We start from the raw sequence: 21,823 nt of genomic DNA, 5'->3' as shown, positions 1-21,823 counted from the left end.
CTGCGGCTTAACCCACTGAGCCACCCAGGCGCTCCCCCCACCAAGCCCATATTCTTAACCACTGTGGTGTGCTGCTGCCTGCAGCAGTGTTCAGTAAAAATCTTCTGGATGTCTTCCTTGAATGAAAGTTGATCCAGGTGTCCTCAATCTGTACTTTACAGTTTAATCTTTCAACCTATTTATTCTGATTAATTAAATCATCTTGATTTGAGACCATAATATTTCAGCATGTTGAGATAAATATGTACTTCAAACACAAGTGTTTTTAGAGCATTTCCTGTAAAGTGTTCCTGCCAAATATGTTGAACTTGAATCCAGTCAGGATTCTAGTGTTATCTTCCATTTATTTTTAAAAAAATTTTAAAGATTTTATTTATTTATTTTACTGAGAAAGAGGCAGTGAGAGAGGGAATACGAGCAGGGGGAGTGGGAGAGGGAGAAGCAGGTTTCCCACTGAGTGGGGAGCCCAATGCAGGGCTTGATCCCAGGACAGTTGGATCATGACCTGAGCCAAAGGCAGACACTTAACTGACTGAGCCACCAAGGCACCCATATGATGACATTGCATGAATCTTTGGCCAGGATCTCCATAACACCATCTCTTTCCATCTAGTCTCTCCCATAGCCTTGGCTTCTTAAAGGATCTTACCAGGAAGTTCTTGGATGCCTATTTAGATAAATAGACAAACAAAACAAACAAACATTGGACTTCAAATCCTGCTAATTTTCTTTTCCTCTTAGGGAGAAATTCAACTTGTGAATTTAAAGAATGTGGTCTCTACTATATACACTCCAAACCTGACTCCTGGTTACTTATGTAATTTCCCATCTTTGAATGTTTTTCACTTGGCCTGGTCTCTGTCTTTTTGTAAAGAAGTCAGATTCTTTCTTTCTTTCTTTCTTTCTTTCTTTCTTTCTTTCTTTCTTTCTTATAAATTCTTTAAAAAAAAAAAACCTTTCTGTGTTTATTGCTTGTATATAGAAAAGCAATTGAATTATTTTTAAATTTTAATTTTTATTAACATGTAATGTATTATTTGCACCAGGGATACAGGTCTGTGAATCATCTTACACGTTTCACGGCACTCACCATAGCACATACCCTCCCCAATGTCCATAACCCACCCACCCTATTCCTAACCCCAAGCCCCCAGCAACCCTCAGTTTGTTTTGTGAGATTAAGAGTCTCCTATGGTTTGTCTTCCTCCCGCTCCCATCTTGTTTCATTTTTCCTTCCCTTCCCCCCACAATCCCCTGCCCTGCCTCTCGAATTCCTCATATCAGAGAGATCATATGAGAATTGTCTTTCTCTGATTGATTTATTTTGCTCAGCATAATACCTTCTAGTTCTATCCACATCGTTGCAAATGGCAAGAGTTCAAGGGTAAATGAAAGATTCATTTACCCTTATCTTTAGGGTAAATACCCAATAGTACAATTGCTGGGTCATAGGGTAGCTCTATTTTAAACTTTTTGAGGAACCTCCATGCTGTTTTCCAAAGTGGCTGCACCAACTTGCATTCTCACCAACAGTGTAGGGGGGTTCCCCTTTCTGCATCCTCGCCAACATCTGTCATTTCCTGACTTGGTAATTTTAGCTATTTGACTGGTGTGAGGTAGTATCCCATTGTGGTTTTGATTTTTATTTCCCTGATGCTGAGTGATGTTGAGCACTTTTTCATATGTCTGTTGGCCATCTGGATGTCTTCTTTGCACAAAAGTCTATTCATGTCCTCTGCTTATTTCTTGATCGGATTCTTTGTTCTTTGGGTGTTGAGTTTGATCAGCTCTTTATAGACTTTGGATACTAGCCCTTAGCCAACTGATCCACCCATGTGCCCCTTGATACATGCCTTAAAAGCATTGCGATTATGTAAGAAGATGTTCAATTTAAAGAAGAGATTCTTACCAAAGTATCTTCAAATGGAATTATTTGATGTTTGGAATTTGCTTTGAAATACTCTGTGGAAGGGACGCCTGGGTGGCTCAGTTGGTTAAGCATCCAACTCTTGATCCCAGCTCAGGTCTTGATCTCAGGGTTATGAGTTCAAGCCCTGCATTGGGCTCCACACTGGGCATGGATCCTACTTAAAAAAAGAATCTCAATATAATTTTGTGACCCATTTCTCTCCTTTACAAACATTTTTTAATATTGGCATGAATTCTCTTAAGCATCATATTTAGTAATGTCATAATAGTTCACTGAATAGTTATACCCAGGCTGCATTTGATAGCTCTCCTCTGTGCTTACATATCATTCTATTAATATTTCTATTAAAATATTTATTCTGAATCACATTTTTTGTGTGGGAGAAGGCATAGTCTCTTCCTATATACTAAACCAAACACAGTGCTTGATACAGAGTAAATACTTAACAAAAGCTTATATAATTAAATGAAAAATTGATACTTTTTTGGATTATTCAATCAGCTGTGTATAATGGCCCATGTTACTTTATTTTATCAATCAAAATGTCATGAAAGTCCACGCTGGATTCATTATTTGAATGACATTTTACTGCATATCCTTGGTCTTTCAGTCTATTAACCCAATTAAAAATTAAAATGGCTTTTGTTAATGAACTTTTCCTTTTTCTTATTGTTCATCACCTGATCCTTAGACAAACTGATGAAGCATTCACACAGTAATCTACAAAAATTATACTGGGTAGCAACCAAAATGGCAGCAACTAGTTTTCCATGAATCTTTCATATGAATGCTGCAAAATTTTAACTAATGTAAAAAATTAATATTTTCCATAACTGAGTATATACAAGATCATGGTGATGTCTGTCATGACCTGGAGCAAGATAGGTTATGTGAAATAGGACAAGGCAGCATATAATTTGCTTTGAGGTACAATGAGTTAGTTTAAGATTGGATAGTTTGGTTAATTTCAGTAGGCTCTGGGCTATTGGGATGATCTCTAGTTGTCTGGTACCTGGCCTTAGGGGTGAATTAACTAGTCCCAGGAGGGGACGTCTCTCCAGGATCAAAGCCCCAAATGCCAGACTGTCAAAAATAAAGAAAATAAGAAAGTATGTCAACACAGCTCTTATAAGTGAAAAGTCCAGGAAAATTAATTTTCTGGCTAGCTGGATATGACACATATAATATTATCTAAGCTTCATGCTCAGGCTCCCTCTGGTGGTTCCTGGCAATTCCAGACTCCACTATTCCCTTTCCACCCGTACTCCACGATGCCTAAATGACTACAGTTGCTCTTCTCTGCATCCTTTTTGCTTCAAATCCAGAAGGAAAGAAATAGCTTCTTTTTGCAAATAGCCAAACAAAGATCCTGGTCCTCATTCTTCTTGGCCAGACTTGGACCAATCAATGCAGCTAATGGGATGGGAATTGCCTATAGGAAGCCCCACTGGCCCTGCAACCACATGGATTGAGAATAGAGTAGAGGTGGCTCTTTGGGTGTTCTGGTATGCTGTTTTACAGGAAGAATGGAAAATGGATGCTAGGGAACCAAACCAAACCAAGCAAAACAAACAAACAAAAACAACAAGAATGGCTGTCTCCTACACAAAAGATGTCAGACATATTTATCCTGGGGTAGCTCTTACTTTGTAATCATTGCTAACTTGTTTTGTATAACTTTGACTCTCCCAATTCAGTCACAAGTACCATGAAAAATGGTAGTATTTTGACATCCAGAGAAGATGGAGGAGTAGGAGGCCCCTAAATTCACCTTGTCTCATGATAACAACTAGGTTACACCCACATCAGTATAAATAAGCCAGAAAACAGCCCAAAGAGTGATAGAATAGATTCTCCATAGATAAGTGGAGACAAAAGACCACTTTAAACAGGGTAGGAAGGACAGAGATGCAGTTGGGTGCCAAAGGACCCACAGGACTTTTTGCAAGGGGGAAGAGATGCTGTGGGAATGTAGAGGTGAGAGAAACAGACCCTCATACCAGGTGCCCCAGACACAGGGAACCTGAATGGGAAGATGAATCCCTGTAACATTTGGCTTAGAAAACCAGGGGGACCCGAATTTAGTAAGTTCTTATAATCAGCAGGGCTTAACACTTGAAACTTAAAAAATCAGCAGGCTTGGCTTTGGCTCCCTCCTATCAGGAGGTTGATAAGAAACTGGGCACCCACTATTAAAGAGACATGCAGAAATACAGCATAGAAACAACAGTTTGAAAATTTCCTGGGGTATATGGGAGGGAAATTTGTTCACTAATCTCAGAGCATGTGCTGGGAACAAAGGAGTGGGCTGGTGCCATTGCCATCCCCTCCCCCACCGCCCAAGCATGGATACATGGACAGCTGCAGGAATTAGCACAGTGCTAATACTTACTACCTAACTTGCTAAAACATACACCCTGCCCCATGTTTTCCCATAGACATGCACCCTCCAGCGAAGCCTTGGCTCTAGGTCCCATCCCACAGCAGACCTGAGCAAACCTTGCTAAAACTGAGCATCCTGCCCCAGCATATTTTTGTACAAGATACTCATTAGACTTAAGAAAAGAGTTGAGGACCTCAGTGAGACCCTTAACAAAGAGATAGAAAACAATCAGAGATGAAGAACCAATCAGAGATGAAGAACTCAATAACTGAAATTAAAAATACACTAGAGGGAATAAATAATAGATTAGAGGAAGCCGAAGAACAGATTAGCAACATGGAGGACAGAGTAATGGAAAGCAATCAAGCTGAATGATAGAGAGAAAAAAATAATTATAAAAAAACTAGGTTTAAGCAAATAACTGACACCATCAAGCATAATAACATTTGCATTACAGAGATCCCAGAAGGAAAGAGAGAAAGGGGAGCAGAAAATTATTTTGAAGAAGTAATAGCTTAAAAATCCCCAAATCTGGGGAAGGAAACAGATGTCAAGATCCAGGAGGCACAGATAGCCTCCAGCAAAATCAACCCAAGGAGATCCACACCAAGACATATAGTAATTAAAATGGCAAAAATTTGTGATAGAGAATTTTAAAAGCAGCAAAAGAAAATAGTTACATAAAAGGGAAGCCCCATAAAGCTATCAGTTAATTTTTAGTAGAAACTTTGCTGGTCAGAGCGGAGTGGATAATATATTTAAAGTGCTGAAATAAGAAGAAGGAAAAAAAAAAAAACCCAGAGGGAAGAATATTCTACCTAGCAAGGCTATAATTTAGAATAGAAAGAGAGATAAAGAGTTTCTCAAACAAAAGTTAAAGGAATTCATGACCACTAAACCAACTCTACAAAAAATATTAAAGGGGACTATTTGAGTGGAAAGGAAAGACCATAAGCAGGAGTAAGAAAATTAAGAAGCACAAAAGCAGTAAAATTAAGTGTAAGAATCAGTCAAGGTGTTCACAAAGTAAAAGGATGTAAAGTATGATACTATACTTAGAATGTGGGGTGGAGAAAGAGTAAAGAATGGCTTCAAACTTAAGGGACCATTCATTAGCTTCATATAGAGTGCTATACACATAAGATATTAGATACAAATCTAATTGTAACCACAATCCAAAAACTGATAATAGATATGCCAAAAATAAAGAGGAAAGAATCCAAGTATATGACTAAAGAAAGCCAGCAAACTGTGAGACAAGAGAGCAAAATAAAGGAACAAACAACCTAAAACAAGTAATAAAACAGCAATAAGTGCATACCTATCAATAATTGCTTGAATGTAAAGGGACCAAATGCTTCAATCTACACATGGGGTGATGGAATGAATAAAAAAGCAATACACATTTATACACTGCCTAAAAGAGATTCATTTGAGAACTAAAGACACAATATTGAAAGCAAGAGGATGGAAAAGCATTTATCATGCAAATGGAAGTGAAAAGAAAGCTGGGGTAGCAAAATAGACTTTAAAACAAAATAGACTTAAAAAAAAATAGGCAGAGAGCCAGGCAGAGAGAGAGGAGGAAGCAGGCTCCCCGCAAAGCAGAGAGCCCAATGTGGGACTCGATCCCAGGACCCTGAGATCATGACCTGAGCCGAAGGCAGCGGCTTAACCCACTGAGCCACCTAGACTTTAAAACAAAGACTGCGGGGCGCTTGGGTGGCTCAGTGGGTTAAAGCCTCTGCCTTCAGCTCAGGTCATAGTCCCAGAGTCCTGGGATGGAGCCCCGCATTGGGCTGTCTGCTCAGCAGGGAGCCTGCTTCCTCCTCTCTCTCTGCCTGGCTCTCTGCCTACTTGTGATCTGTCTGTCAAATAATTAAATAAAATCTTAAAAAAAAAAAAAAGACTGCAACAAGAGACAAAGAAGGATACTACATAATCATAAAGGGAATAATTCAACAAGAAGATATAACAATTGTAAATATTTATTCAGCCAAGGTGGGAGCACTCAAGTATGTAAAGAAGCTACTATCAAACATAGAGGAAGTAATGGATACTAATACAATAATAATAGGAGTCTTTAACACCCCACTTAGATCAATGACTAGATCATCCAAACAAAATCAACAAGGAAATAGTGGCTTAAATGACACATTGGACCAGACAGATTTAACAAATATATTCAGAGCATTCCATTCTAAAACAGCAGAATACACATTCTTCTCAAGTACACATGAAACATTCTCCAGAATAGATTCCATATTAAGCCATAAAATAAATCTCAACAAATTCAAAAAGACCAAAGTCATACCATGCATCTTTTCCAACCAGAATGCTATAAAACTAGAAGTCAACCACAAGGAAAAATCTGGAAAGAACACAAATACATGGAGGTTAAATAATATGCTACTAAACAATGAATGGGTCAACCAAGAAATCAAAGAGGACATTTAAAAAATACCTGAAAGCAAATGAAAATGAAAACACAATGGCCCCAAATCTTTGAGATTCAGGAAAAGTTGCTCTAAGAGGCTGACATCAAGAAGCAAGAAAAATCTCAAATAAACAACCTACCATCATACCTAAAGGAGCAAGAAAAAGAAGAAAAAACAAAATCCAAAACCAGTAGAGGGAAGAAAATGATAAAGAATAGAGTAGAAATAAGTACAATAAAAACTAAAAATACAATAGAACAGCTCAATGAAAACAAGAGCTCGTTCTTTGAAAAGATCAACAAAATTGATAAACATTTAGCCAGACTCATAACAGCAATAACAAAAAAGACAGAGGACTCAAACAAAATCATAAATGAAAGAGGAGAAATAATACCTAATGCCACAGAAATACAAAGGATAATAAGATTACAAAAAATTACATGCCAACAAATTGGACAACCTAGAAGAAATGGATAAATTTCTAGAAACATATAACCTCCCAAAACTGAATCAGGAAGAAACAGAAAATTTGAACAGACTGATTACCAGCAATGAAATTGAATCAGTAATCAAAAAACCCCCAAGAAATAAAAGTACAGGACCAGAAGTCTTCACAGGTGAATTCTACCAGACATTTAAAGAAGAAGTAATACCTATTCCACTCAAACTATTTTAAAAAAACAGAAGAGGAAGGAAAGCTTCCAAATTCATTCTATGGGACCAGCATTGCCCCAATACTGACACTAGACAAGGACACTACAAAAAAAAAAAAAAAAAAAAAAAAAAAAAAAAAAAAAAAAGAACTACACAATAGCCCTGATGAAAAAAGAGATAAAAATCCTCCACAAAATATTGGCAAAATGAATTCAATGATCATTAAAAAAAATAATTCACCACCACATGGGATTTATTCCCAGAATGCAAGGGTGGTTCAATATTCACAAATCAATCAACAGGATATATCACACAATGAGAGAAATGATAAAAATCACATGATCATTTCTATAGATTCAGAAAAGGTATTTGACAAAGCATAACATCCATTCACAATAAAAACCTTCAACAAAGTAGATTTAGAGGGAACATACTTCAACATAATAAAGGTCATATATGAAAACCCCAAAGCTAATATCATACTTAATGGTGAAAAACTGGGGGTTTTTCCCCTAAGATCAGGAACAAGACAAGGATGTCCACTTTATTCAACTTTTATACCAACTTTATTCAACATATACTGGAAGTCCTAGCCACAGCCATCAGACAAGAAAAAGATATAAAAGTCATCTTAATTGGTAAGGAAGAAGAAAATTTTCACTATTTGCATATCACATGATACTATCTATAGAAAACCCTAGAGAATCCACCAAGAAACTACTGGAACTGATAAATGAATTCAGGAAAGTTGCAGGATAGAAAACAGTATACAGAAATCTGTAGCATTTCTATACACTATTAATGAAGTAGTAGAAAGAGAAATTAAGAAAACAATCCTATTTATAATTACACCAAAAATAATAAAACAAAACACCTAAGAGGTGAAAGACCTGTACTCTGAAAACTATAAAACACTGATGAAGGGGCACCTGGGTGGCTCAGGGGGTTAAGCCTCTGCCTTCCGTTCAGGTTGGGATCTTGGGGTCCTGGGATCAAGGCCCGCATCTGGCTCTCTGCTCAGCGGGGAGCCTGCTTCCCCCTCTCTCTCTGCCCACCTCTCTGCCTGTGATCCTTCTCTCTCTGTCAAATAAACAAATAAAATCTTAAAAAAAAAAAAAAAACCTAACTGATGAAAGAAATGGAAGAAATACAAACAGATGAAAAATTATTACATGCTCATGGAATTCGGAAAACAAATATTGTTGAAATGTCCACACTATTTAAAGCAATCTATAGATTTAATGCAATCCCTATCCAAATATCAATAGCATTTTTCACATAACTCAAATAAATAATCCTAAAATTTGGAACCACAATATTTGGAACCACAAAAGACCCTGAATAGCCAAAGCAATCTTGAAAAAGAAGAATAAAACTGGAGGTATCACAATCTCAGATTTCAAGATATAGTACAAAGCTGTAGTGTATCACAACACTATGGTACTGGCACTAAAATAGACACATAGATCAGTAGAACAGATTAGATATCCCCCAAATAAACTCATAATTACATGGTCAATTAATCTTTGACAAAGGAGACAAGAATATGCATGGAATAAGACAGTCTCTTCAACAAATGGTGTTAGGAAAACTGGTCAGCTACATGCAAAACAATGGAACTGGACCACTTTCTTACATCATACACAAAAATAAATTAAAAATGGATTAAGGGCCTAATTGTGAGAATTGAAACTCTCAAATCCTAGAAGAGAGCACAGGCAGTAATTTCTCTGACATTGGCTCTAAGCAACATTTTTCTAGATATATCTCCTGAGGCAAGGGAAACAAAAGCAAAATTAAACTCTTGAGACTACATCAAAATAAAAAGCTTCTACATGGCAAAGGAAACAATAAAACTGGAAGGCAACTTATTGACTAGGAGAAGATATCTGCAAATGACATATTGAATAAAGGGTTGGTACCCCAAACATATAAAGAACTTGCATAGCTCAACACATGAAAAACAAATAATCCAATTAAAAAATGGACAGAAGACATGAATAAACATTTCTCCAGAGAAGACATCCAGATGGCCAACAGAAACGTGAAAAGATGCTCAACATCACTCAACATCAAGGAAATGCAAAGCAAAACCACAGTGAGATATCACCTCGTATCTGTCAGAATGACTGAAATCAACACACGTAACAGCAAGTTTTGATGAGGATGTGAAGAAAAGAACACTTGTGCACTACTGGTGGGAATAAAACTGGTGCAGTCATTATGGAAAACAGTATGGCAATTCCTCAAAAAATTAAAAATAGAATTATTATATGATCCAGTAATTCCACTACTGGGTATTTACCCAAAGACTATGAAAACACTAATTAGAAAAGATATATGCACTCCTATGTCTATTGCAGCATTACTTATAAAAGCCAGATTATCAAAGGAACAGAAGTGTCCATCAGTAGTTGAATGGGTAAAAGAGGTGTGGTATATATATAGAATGGATTACTCAGCCATAAAAAAGAAAGAAATCTTGCCATTTACAATAACATGGGTGGATCTAGAAAATCTAATATTAAGTGAAATAAGTCAAAGAAAGTGAAATACCATATAATTTCACTCACATGTGGAATTTAAGAAACAAAACAAATGAACAAAGATAAAAAGAGGGGTGCTTGGCTGGCTTAGTCAGTAGAGCATGTGACTGTTGACCTTGGGGTCATGAGTTCAAGCCACACATTGCGAACGGAGCCACGAACGGAGCCTATTTAAAAATAAATAAAATCAGATAAAATTAGACTTACTAAAAAGAAAAAAAAAAGAAGAGACACACCCAAAAAACAGACTCTTAACTACAGAGAACAAACTGATGGCTACCAGAGGGGAGGTGGGTAGGAGGATGGGGGAAATAGGTAAAGGGAATTAAGAGTACCCTTATTGTGATGAGCACTGAGTAATGCACAGGATTGCTGAATCACTATATTGTACACCCATGCAAATTACACTGGAATTAAAATTTAAAAAAATAATTAAAAAGAAAATCTGATACAGTATAATCTTATTACAAACCATTTATAAGCACGTTATAAACTGACAGCTAGGGATAAGGATAGAATTACTTGAACCACACTATTATTAAACCCACAAAATAAAAAGATATTTCATATGAAAAAATAGAACTGTAGAATTTAAAAATGTCTCACAAATACCAAAAAAGTAAGAACTGTCGTATAGTTAAGGTTGATATATTAGTTGACAGAGTTGAGTTTCTCAGCATCCGTCCCCCACACCTTATAATGCTATTGACACATGTCCGGTCTTTTAATATTTCATCTGTTCAAGATATCGCAAATCACAGTTAGCAGTGCTGTGATCATCTGCAAAGTCTTTTATTCCATTTCAGTGCAATTTCCCTTGACATTTGAGTTCTGCTATCATAGGCTTCAATTTCAACTTTAACATAGTCATTCAACCAAGATCCATCCACCCCTTGCAAATAATGTACCAGCTGTAAGACTCAAAGGGATTATGAATGGATTGCCACCCCCAGCTCACAGAGAGGGCTCTGAGGGGTTTAATTCAATCAGGTTAATTCTACCTCCCTTGTAGCAGTTATTGCTTTAGGTAATCTAAAGAGAAGCCAGTTACATGAGATTAGCTGAACACTGGAATTGGATCTGGTTTGGCCCAATGAGGGAAAAATTTTTGATTGTAGATATAAAAATTCCATTGCTTTTTAATTTTTAAAAAGATTTTATTTATTTGTTTGACAGAGATCACAAGTAGGCAGAGAGGCAGGCAGAGAGAGAGGGGGAAGCAGGCTCTCTGCTGAGCAGAGAACCTGATATGGGGCTCGATCCCGGGACCCTGGGATCATGACCTGAACAGAAGGCAGAGGTTTTAACCCACTGTGCCACCCAGGTGCCCCTCTATTGCTTTTTTAATCTGCATTGTGTTAGGTCTTAACTTTCATTGAATTTACGGTATAGTTTAGAGATGAGATATAAATATGAAAATGTAAGTAATTTCCCCTAATATCCCCCTCTGAAGGCTTCTTGCTCTCCTCTGATCAAGCTGCCTGCCGTATTTCCATGTAAATTTAAATGGGGTCATGGAGGAAGCCTCCAATATCTATAGGACATTGTCATTTTTCCTCAGTTCCAATACTAATATATATGAGCAATACATTGATGTTTCCATCTTCAGAAGTTTATACAGCACTGTGTATGTGTGTATCTATAGAGACACATCTTTGTTAGTCATTTTAGTATTGTGGATCTAAGAAAGTTCATAATTTATTTTCATTAACAAAGCTAGAGATTTTTACTCTGTAGATAGAACTTTTGGAAATAATGAAGAATATGTGCAAAGATTTAGCTGCTAAAGATGCTCTTTCAAGTGCTTTCAGAAACATTTTATAAAAGGGCTGTGTGGGTGGCTCAGTTGGTTACGGGTCTGACTCTTGGTTTCGGCTCAGGTCATGATCTCAGGGTCATGGGATCAAGCCTCTCGCAGGTTCCAGGAGTGTGGGCTCTGCTCCAGATTCTCTCTCTCTCCCTCCTCCCCTTCTGCCCCTTCTCTTGCTTGCTCTCTCTCTCTCTCTTTCTCTCACACACACACACACATAGACAAAAATAAATAAATATATAAAATCTTTAGAAACATTTTGTGAATGTCTTATAACAAGATGCCATAAGCATCTTTGGTATTTAATCTTTGTATTCATAATTATTTCATTAGGATGTAAATTGCCAGAATCAGAATTACTTCACAGATTCATCTTTCAGGTCTTTGCTCCGGACAACACACACCTTAGTTTTATAACTCATTTTCCTGCCTATGGTTTCTCTCTCCCTCCATTCTGTATTTTGTTGGTGAATTCATCTTCCTAAAACACAGTGCTCAGCATTTACTTTCCGGCTCAAAGCCCTTCCTTTCCCCTTGCTGGGGCCCAGTTCCTCACTCTTGATATCTGAGGACTTTTACAACCTGACTCTGCCCCCCGATTTCCAGTCTTTTCTGCCACAACTCCCCTGTATGAGTCCTTCATTTAACTAAATTCATCTACTCCCTGGGCGCCTAGGTGGCTCAGTCGGTTAAGTGTCTGCCTTTGGCTCAGGTCATGATCTCAGGGTCCTGGGATTGAGCCCTGCATTGGGCTCTCTGCTCAGTGGGGAGCCTGCTTCTCCCATTCCCCCTGTTTGTGCTCACCCGCTCTATCTCTCTTAAATAAATAAATAAAATAATTTAAAAAAATAAATTCATCTACTCTCCATCTCCCACTATTCTTTATAATTCCCTGTCTTTACGCTTTTGTTCATGCTGTTCTACTGCCATAACAAAGACGAACATTGAATAATAAAGGAAATGTTAGAATGAGGAATGAGTATTTCAGTTTGCCACAGCCTTCTGTAAACTTTTTCTCCACCTGTTTTTCTCCACATCACTCAAACTGCTGAATTGTCCTGCCTTCAGTGCTAAAAGTATCCACATGTACATGCTGCTCCTCTTTCCCTTCCCATTCACCACCCCCTCACCTTCTCCAAACCCCGGGGGCTATTCCACGTGCGGCATGGGTTCTAGTCCCTTTTCTCTCTCCCATCAGTGGCCAGGCTCAACCTCCTCCTCAGAGCTGCCCTCTCTTGTTGACTGCTGTGCCTACTAGATTCATTGCTCCTGTGTTCTCCATCTGTGGCCTCCTGGGTTCTACTCTTTGTTGGCCACTTCTGATCTTCTCTATGTCTGCTGTCTACCCTTCTATCCTTTTCTGCTCTCCTTTCCTCCTTTTATTATGATTCCTATCTCTTAGTTCCCAAAAGAAGAGACAAACCTTCATAGTGCTGAGAGCATGACTTTCTGTCATTTTCAATAACTGTCTTCTCTAATCCCATCAAGCAGAACATGCTTTTCCAACCTTCTAGACTCTTTCCAACATGCTTTCCTTCTTCTCCAACGCTCCCTTACCGATCTTCACAGCCATCGCCGATGCTCAGATGCTCTGGCCTCAAATAACAAGAGAAATAAACCTCAGGGGAAAAGTCCTCATCCAGGGGAATAGGGAAGACAAAATAGAAAAACTACAAAAGTTTTAAAGAGAGAAAAAAGTGTTATTTGCCTCATAAGTTTTCTTCAGCCTCAGTTTTGGTTTCTAGAGCACAATATAAAAGAAAGGCTGCATAAATTCTCAAGTGTTATTAGACCCAGAGGGAATGATCTAAATAAGCTTAAAATAAAAAGACTTCCACGAAGCACAGCCAAATTGTTAACAACTCTGGAATTGTGACAATTGCTAATGATAAAGGGTGAGTTTAGAAAGAAAAAGCCATAATTTGGTTAGAGAATTTAGATCTAATCTTTGGGGGCAAATACATAACTCTCAGACAGCACAAATAGGTTTTTAAAAATTTGGGGGCACCTGGCTGGCTCAGTCATTTAAGCATCCAACTCTTGATTCTGGCTGAGGTCGTGATCTCAATGTCGTGAGATCAAGCCCTATGGGCTCTGCACTCAACAAGGGGTCTGTGGGAGAGTCTCTCTTTCCATGTCTCTCCTCCCTCCCCTGCCTCTCAAAAATAAATAAATAAAAATAAATCTTAAAAAAAAAATTCCTTAACTTCATTTGGATGGGGTTCTTATTCCCATTAAGAAACCAATCTAAAGATAAAACAAGTGAGAAAAATTAGACTTTTTTTCTACAAAAATAGATTTTAGAAGGTAGAGTCAAATGATAGAGACCTATTATATTCCTGTTACTTGGAATCATTTTTCATATTATATCAATGAGTAATAATTTAAACTTATAAATGTAGAATAAAATAATTCTTTTCAGAGGTTTCTGCGTCCTCTGTTCACAGAACACTTCATTTGAAGTGAAATAGACTTTGAAATCAATGTAGTATAAGACAAAGAAATAACAACGTGATTTGGTGAGTGAAAGATAAAGGGAGGAGAGAAGATGATCAAGTGGAAAAATATCATAGTCAATATTTTTTTCATAGTCAATATTTTTAAAATCCTCATTGTTCAAACATCTTACAGGATCAAATAACAATTTTTCAAATCCTCTTATAGTCTTTTAAGTCAGGTTATCTGAAAGCATTATTTTCTTTATTATTTTGAATTATAATTTCATCAACATCTTTTTGGAAATTTGTAACTCATTTCCTTTTTAAAAATAGCTTTATTGCATAGTATACAATTCATCCATTTAAGGTGTACAATTCAGGGGTACCTGGGTGGCTCAGTTGGTTAAGCATCAGGCTCCTGATTTTGGCTCAGGTCATGATCTGAGTCATGGGATCGGGCCCTGCATCGGGCTCCACACTCAGCAGGGAGTCTACCTGAGACTCTTTCCCTCTCCTTCTGACCCTACCCCTGCTTATGCATTTTCCAAAATAATAAATAAGTCTTAAAAATAAAGTGTACAATTTAATGGCTTTTAGTATATTCACAGAGTTGTGTAACCATCATCACAGATTTAGAATATTTTATTACTCTCTAAAGAAACCCTGCACCCCTTAGCTGTCATCCCCAATTTCCCCATTTACCCCCAGACCCAGGAAACCTCTAATATACATTATATCTCAATGGATTTACCTCTCTGGGGCATTTTATATAAGTGGAATCATATATTATATGACCCTTTGTGACTGGCTTCCTTTTCTTAGCATAATATTCTCAAGGTTCATTCATGTTATAGTATGCATCAGTCCTTCATTTCTTTTATTGCTGAATAATATTCTATTGTAGGGATAAACCACATTTTATTTACCTATTCTTCAGTTGATGGACATTTGGGTCATCCTAACTTTTTTCCTATCAGGAACAATGTTTCTATGAACATTCATCTACAAGTTATGCAAACCTGTGTTTTTATTTATCATTTCTCTCAGGCAAATATTTAGGAGTAGAATTGCTAGATCACATAGTAACTCTACATCTAACCCACTGAGGAACTGCCAGACTGTTTTTCAAAGTAGTTGTATCCTTTTACATCTCCACCAGCAACTTATGAGGGCTCCAATTTCCCCACTTCCTTTTCAACAGTTATTATATCTGTCATTTTGATTACAGGCATCCTAGTGAGTGTGAGGTGGTCTCTCGCTGTGTTTTCCATTTGCATTTACCTGTTAACTAATGATGTTGAACATCTTTTCGTGTGTTGATTGGCCATTTGTGTATTTTCTTTGGAGAACTGTCTATTCGGGTCTTTTGCTCATTCTTAATTGGGCTGTCTTTTGGTTATTAAGTTGTAATCATTCTTAATGTGTACTATTGGGTCTGAGTTCAAAGTTAACAAATCAACAATATATATTAAATCAGGTGTCTTTAAATAGAAACACATATAAAAACAAGGGTATGCATTGATCAGTTGGTGAAATGTAACCAGAAATTTGTAGGAACCTAACCTTGTACCCTCCCTAGGAGAAATGGTTCAGTATATGTTAATTCAGTGTTCATGGTGACTTTGTAGAATATAGTAAGAATTGACTATATTTTATTTTTTGATGCTATTGCAGATGGAATTGTTTCTTAATTTCATTTTTGGTTTGCTCATTGTTAAAGTACAGAAATATAACTGATTTTGTATATTCATTTTGTATCATGCAACCTTGCTGGACTTGTTTATTGCTTCTAAAAGTTTTTTAGTGGATTCACTAGGATTTTCTTTTCTTTTTTTTTTTTTAAGATTTATTTGTTTATTTTTGACAGAGAGATTGAGAGAGAGAGAGAGAGAGAGCAAGTGCACATGGTAGGGAGAGGAGAAAAACCCAAGAAGACTCTGGGGGCCCACTGTGGGACTAAATCTCATGACTCTAAGATGAGACCTGAGCTGAAACCAAGAGTTGGATCCTTGGGGCGCCTGGGTGGCTCAGTGGGTTAAACCTCTGCCTTCGGCTCAGGTCATGATCTCAGGGTCCTGGGATCAAGTCCCCATTGAGCTCTCTGCTCGGCAGAGAGCCTGCTTCACCACCACCCCACCCCTGCCTCTCTCTGCCTGCCTCTCTGCCTACTTGTGATCACTGTCAAATAAATAAATAATAAGATATTTTTTTAAAAAAGAGTTGGATCCTTAGCCAACTGCATCACCCCTAAATATTCCTAAATATTTTCTAGTTTCCTTTGTGATTTCTTCTTTGACCAATTGGTTATTTAGAAATGTGCTGCTTAATTTTTGCATATTTGTGTGTTTCCCAAATGTTTTTCTATTGTTGATTTCTAATTTCATTCCCCCATGGTCAGAAAATGTACTTCATATTATTTTTGTTAAAGATGTATTTATTTTAGGGATAAAGAGAGAGAGCACAGTGGGAGAGTCAGAGGGAGAGAGAGAGAGAATCTCAAGCAGACTCCACACTGAGCATGGAGTCCAATGCAGGGCTTGAACCCAGGACCCTGAGCCAAAACCAAGGCACTTAACCGACTGCAAGACCCAGGTGACCCTGTGTTATTTTTATCCTTTTAAATGCATTGAGATTTGTTTTATGGCCTAGCATATTGTCTATACTAGAGACTTTTCTATGTGAACTTGAGAAGAATTATATTCTGCTGTTTTGGGATGGAGTGTTCATAGACAACTCTTAGATCTACTTGGCTTATTAAAAACAAAATCTCTATTTCCTTGTTGATCTTCTGCCTCATTGCTCTTTCCATTATTGAAAATGAGGTTTTGAAGTGTCTAACCATTATTGTTGAATTAACTATTTCTTCTTTCACTTTTGTCAGTTTTGCTTCATGCTTTCTGAGTTCTATTAGGTGTAAATGTTTATAATTATATTTTTCCTGATGGATTGATGCTTTCATTATTATAAATGTTCCTACTTACCTCACTTTTTATAACTTTTTTGTTTTAAAGTCTATTCTGGTATTAGTATAACCACTCCAGCTTCTTATTCTTATCTTTGAATCTAAAAGTTGGATAGCATTAGATCCAATTGGAGAGTTATTGATACATTTAAAATTTAAATTTTTTTTTAAAGATTTTATTTATTTATTTGACAGAGATCACAAGTAGGCAGGGAGGCAGGTAGAGAGAGAGAGAGGAGGAAGCAGGTTTTCCACAGAGCAGAGAGCCCAATGCGGGGCTCGATCCCAGGACCCTGGGATGATGACTTGAGCCAAAGGTGGAGGCTTTAGTCCACTGAGGCACCCAGGCGCCTCTAAAATTTAAACTATTGAAACAGTTAAATATACACCTACTATCTTGCTTTTTGTTTCTATATGTCTCGTGTCTTTTCATTCCCCTACTATTTCTGTATTGCTTTCTTTTGCATTAAGTGGATATTTTCTAGTGTAATATTTAAATTCCTTTAATTATTTATTTAATATATTTTTGAGTTATCTTCTAAATGATAGCCCTAGGACTTACTATATATATCTTATAAAAATTGACTTCAGACTTAAATCAACTCAATTTCAGTGAGATATAGAAACATTACTCTAGTATATATCTCTATCTTCTCTTCCTCCTTTCTGTACTATTATTGTCATATGTATTATGTCTATGATGATACAAACTCAAAATTCATTATTATAGCTATTTATATAATTTTATGTCTACTAAGAAAGCTAAAAGAAGGAAGAAAGCAAGTATATACTTATGGAGATTGTTATATTAACCTTCTTGTTAACCATTTCCAATCTCTTTATTTATTCCTGTGGATCAGAATTACCATGTGGTGTACTTTCCTTACTCCATAAAGTTTTCCTCCCAACATCTTTATGCTACTAATTGCCAAATATAATACATTTCACATATTACAGGATGAACCATACAATTATATACATTGCTTTATACAATTGCTTTAAAATAATTTGAGAAGGGGATAATATGCATTTATTGTTTTTTATATTATGTAATTGGATAATTACCTTCACCAGTGTAATTTTTTATGTTGATTTTGATTACTGGCTGAAGTCACTTGCTTTTAGACTAATGAACTTCTTTTAATATTTTTTTGCAAGGCAGGTCTGCTGACAATGAATTTGCTCAGTTTTTGTATAACTGGGAATGTTTTTATTTTGCCTTCATTTTCAAGATGTGGTTTTTCCAGATATAAAATGCTTGGTTGACACATACAACACTTTGAATATGTCATTCCAATAACTTGTGGCCTCCATTGTTTCAAATAAGAAGCCAGCTATTTATCTAATTTGGCTTTCTTTGTTCATGACTAATTGATTTTCTTTTGCTTTCAAATTTTCTCTTTGTCCTTGCACTTCAGCATTTTTATTTTGATATACCTATACATGGATCTCTTTGTGTTTATCCTCCTTGGAGTTTATTAAGTTTCCTGGATGTATAGATTAATTTATGTATTATTTTTCATCAAACTTGGGTTGTTTTCAGCCACTATTTCTTTGAATATATTTTCTGGTTCTTTCTCTCCTCTTTTTTGGCTACTCTCATTACACATATGTCGGTGTGTTTACTGGTATCACATTTTTTACAGCTTTGTTAATTTTTCTTCATCATTTCTTTTCTTTATTCTTCAGATTATATAATCTCAATTGATATAACTTCAAATTTTTTGGCTCTTTCTTATGCCAGTTGAGAAAAAGTCAGTTCTTTTGGAAAGAGCTTTGAACTCTCTCCTCTAATAGGCACTGTCTCTGAGCCACTCCTCTGGAACTGACAGTAGAAGTGACCTGTAAGTGTTTTACAAACCAGATGCTAGATAGTGATGGTAGCCTCTGGCATTCTTGTCTTGCCTCTCCTTGTGTGGAACCTCTACCCTCCTAGTGAGCTGTGACAAGGCGGTCGGGACCCCAGTATTCTCCTTTGCAGTGCCTGGGGAGAGCCTCCATCATATGAATAAAAGCTGCATAGAGGAGAGGAGTCTGAATTTCTTGGCTATGCTCATCGGGAATATAGCTTCTGCAAGTCAGAGATGGAGAACACAAGACATGTTAGTGGCATCATCTCATGAGATGCCTTATCCCTTGACTGGAAACTCAAGAAAAAGAAAACCCTGCTTTCTTGGTCAGATCTGCCTGAAGTGGCACTCTGCCAAAGCTGAGTTGGAGAAGGGGGCGAGAAGGAGCTGTGGCTCAAGCATTACAGACTTTTCTGTTTGTACTGAAATTTAGTAGAGTTCCTTGAATAAATATTTCTTCATTTTCTGTATGACCTTAGGACAATTTTCAGAGACTTCAAATGGGTATTTTTTATAATTTTCTTCATTTCTTTATTTTGCTGGGGGACAGATTCATGTAGTACTTCAAGCTGCTATTCTGGAAGTAGAATCCCTTGAATTTTAGTTTTCATAAGGAATCTTAGAATATTTAAAGTAACATGTTATTTGGGGAAAGCCTTATTTTTAAATGAACAACTCTGTTCCATATTCATTTCTTCTGCAATTTCTTTTAATATTTCTTATAAGGCAGGTCTGCTAACAATGAATTTGCTCTTATTGGTGAGATTAACAAGTATTATCACGAAAACAGTATGTTCCTTTTAAAGCCATAGTTCTGGGGCCCCTGAGTGGCTCAGTCATTTAAGCGTTGGCTTTCCGCTTCGGGTCATGATCCTGGGGTCCTGGGATGGAGTCCCACATCGGGCTCCCTACTCAGGGGGGAGCCTACTTCTCCCTCTCTCACTCCCCTTGCTTGTGCTCTGTCTCTGTCCCTGTGTCAAATTAAAAAAATAAATAAAAGCCATAGCTCTCTGTGTTTATATTTATAAATTCCATAGGCAAACACATATTTCTCCTTTAGTAGGTGATTTCAACAGATACCTAAACATTAGGGTAGGGCTGCCACAGCTTGGGCAGCAGGTGGAGTGGAGACGTGGAAATGGCCAGCAGCCCAGCTTTGCAAAGGCTCCTGGTGGCCACAGACATACATCGCACACCTGCCTCACCACCATGGTAGCCAAGAGGAAGGTTAGCTCCGCCCAACGGGCAGCAAAGGAGGAACCCAAGGCAAGGTCAGAGAAGTTGTCAGCCAAATATGCTCCTGTAAAGGTGGAAACGAAACCAAACAAGGCGACAGGAAAGGATAAATCTTCAGACAAAAAAGTACTAACCAGAGGGGAGTGAAGGGAAACCAGGCTGAAGTAGCTAACCAGAAAACAAAATAAGACTCACCTGCAGAAATCAGAGAAAATGAAAATGAGGAGAGTCTAGCTTCTGATGAAGCAGGAGAGAAAGAAACCAAGTCTGATTAATACCATATACCAGTTCTTATCAGAGTCACTGTCCACTTGTTTGTACAATCCAGAGAAATATTTTTATCAACTATTTTGTAAATGCAAATATTTAGTAGCTCTAGAAAATTTTTGAAGAGAGAATCCCACCTCATTCCATTTTTCAAGTGTAATTTTTTTTAAGAGGTAAAATCATTTGTTGGTTATTTATTTTTTGGTATAATCAGAAAACAGTGGGATATTGAATATGGGATCTTGATATCCTCAATTGTGTGATCTTGTGTGTCAGTTTAACGTTCCTTGGGTGGGGTAGTTCTTTTCATATCCTGTAATACCAACAGTTTGGAGTCGGTCATGCATTTAATATGTCTTGAATATTTTAAGTTCTATTCCCCATGTTGTTTTGGTAGAATTATTTCCTAAAGAAAACCACTCCTTGATCTTGGTTCCTCCTATCAGAATTTTGTATACTCTATAACATCTTGGTCATGGTAGTCCAGTTTTCCTAATATCTTTTTTAATGTTCTATGCAAGACTGAAAATCTGAGTATGCAGTGTATATGATATTAAATTTTGAATTAATGGGATTTAACAGTGTAATAGTATATCAGCATTTGAAGATACATGTACTTGATATACTGTTAGAAATATTTGCCTTGAAATTTTAAAAAAAGATTTTATTTATTCATTTGAGAGAGAGAGAGACAGTAATAGCAACAGAGCACAAGCGGGGAGGAGAAGGAGAAGCAGGTTCCTCACTGAGCAGGGAGCTGGATGCAGGGCTCGATCCCAGGACCCTGGGATCATGACCTGAGCTGAAGGCAGATGCTTAACTGCCTGAGCCACCCATGCACCCCTTGCCTCCAAATTTTAAGCTGGAAGATCACTGGACTAACTTTTAGAGAAGAATCACAACTCCATGATTTTTTTTATTTTTTATTTTTTATTTTTTTTAGATTTTTAGTATGTACATTAAGAATTGTATACAAATTGGGGCGCCTGGGTGGCTCAGTCAGTTAGATGTCCAACTCCTCATCTTGACCTCAGGGTTGTGAGTTCAAGCCCTGCATGGAGCGTATTTTTAAAGAAAAGGAATTGTGTACAAACTGAACACCTCAGAACAAGCAATAAAAACTCAATCATGAAAGAAAAAAATAAACATAAAGGCAGCAATGATTCTAAAACACAATGAAACTCTAAGTTAAGGCTTTGTATTTTTAAAACCCATATTCATATGTAATTATGCCCAAATCAAATTTCCATCTTCTAGGTTGAGTTCATCTCCACAGGATCTATGTCATTTATCCTGAGCCAACAATTCC

General features: G+C 37.1%; 1 pseudogene; it reads left to right on the top strand.

Moving 5' to 3' along the window:
* Positions 1-20,220: 20,220 nt before the first annotated feature.
* LOC101686601 lies at positions 20,221-20,522 on the top strand (annotated as a pseudogene).
* Positions 20,523-21,823: the final 1,301 nt, after the last annotated feature.

The sequence above is a fragment of the Mustela putorius genome, unplaced genomic scaffold (genome assembly GCF_011764305.1).
Source record: "Mustela putorius furo isolate JIRA1106 unplaced genomic scaffold, ASM1176430v1.1 tig00000224_pilon_pilon_pilon, whole genome shotgun sequence".
Taxonomy (NCBI): Eukaryota; Metazoa; Chordata; class Mammalia; order Carnivora; family Mustelidae; genus Mustela; species Mustela putorius.
This window is presented reverse-complemented; position numbering and strand designations above follow the sequence as displayed.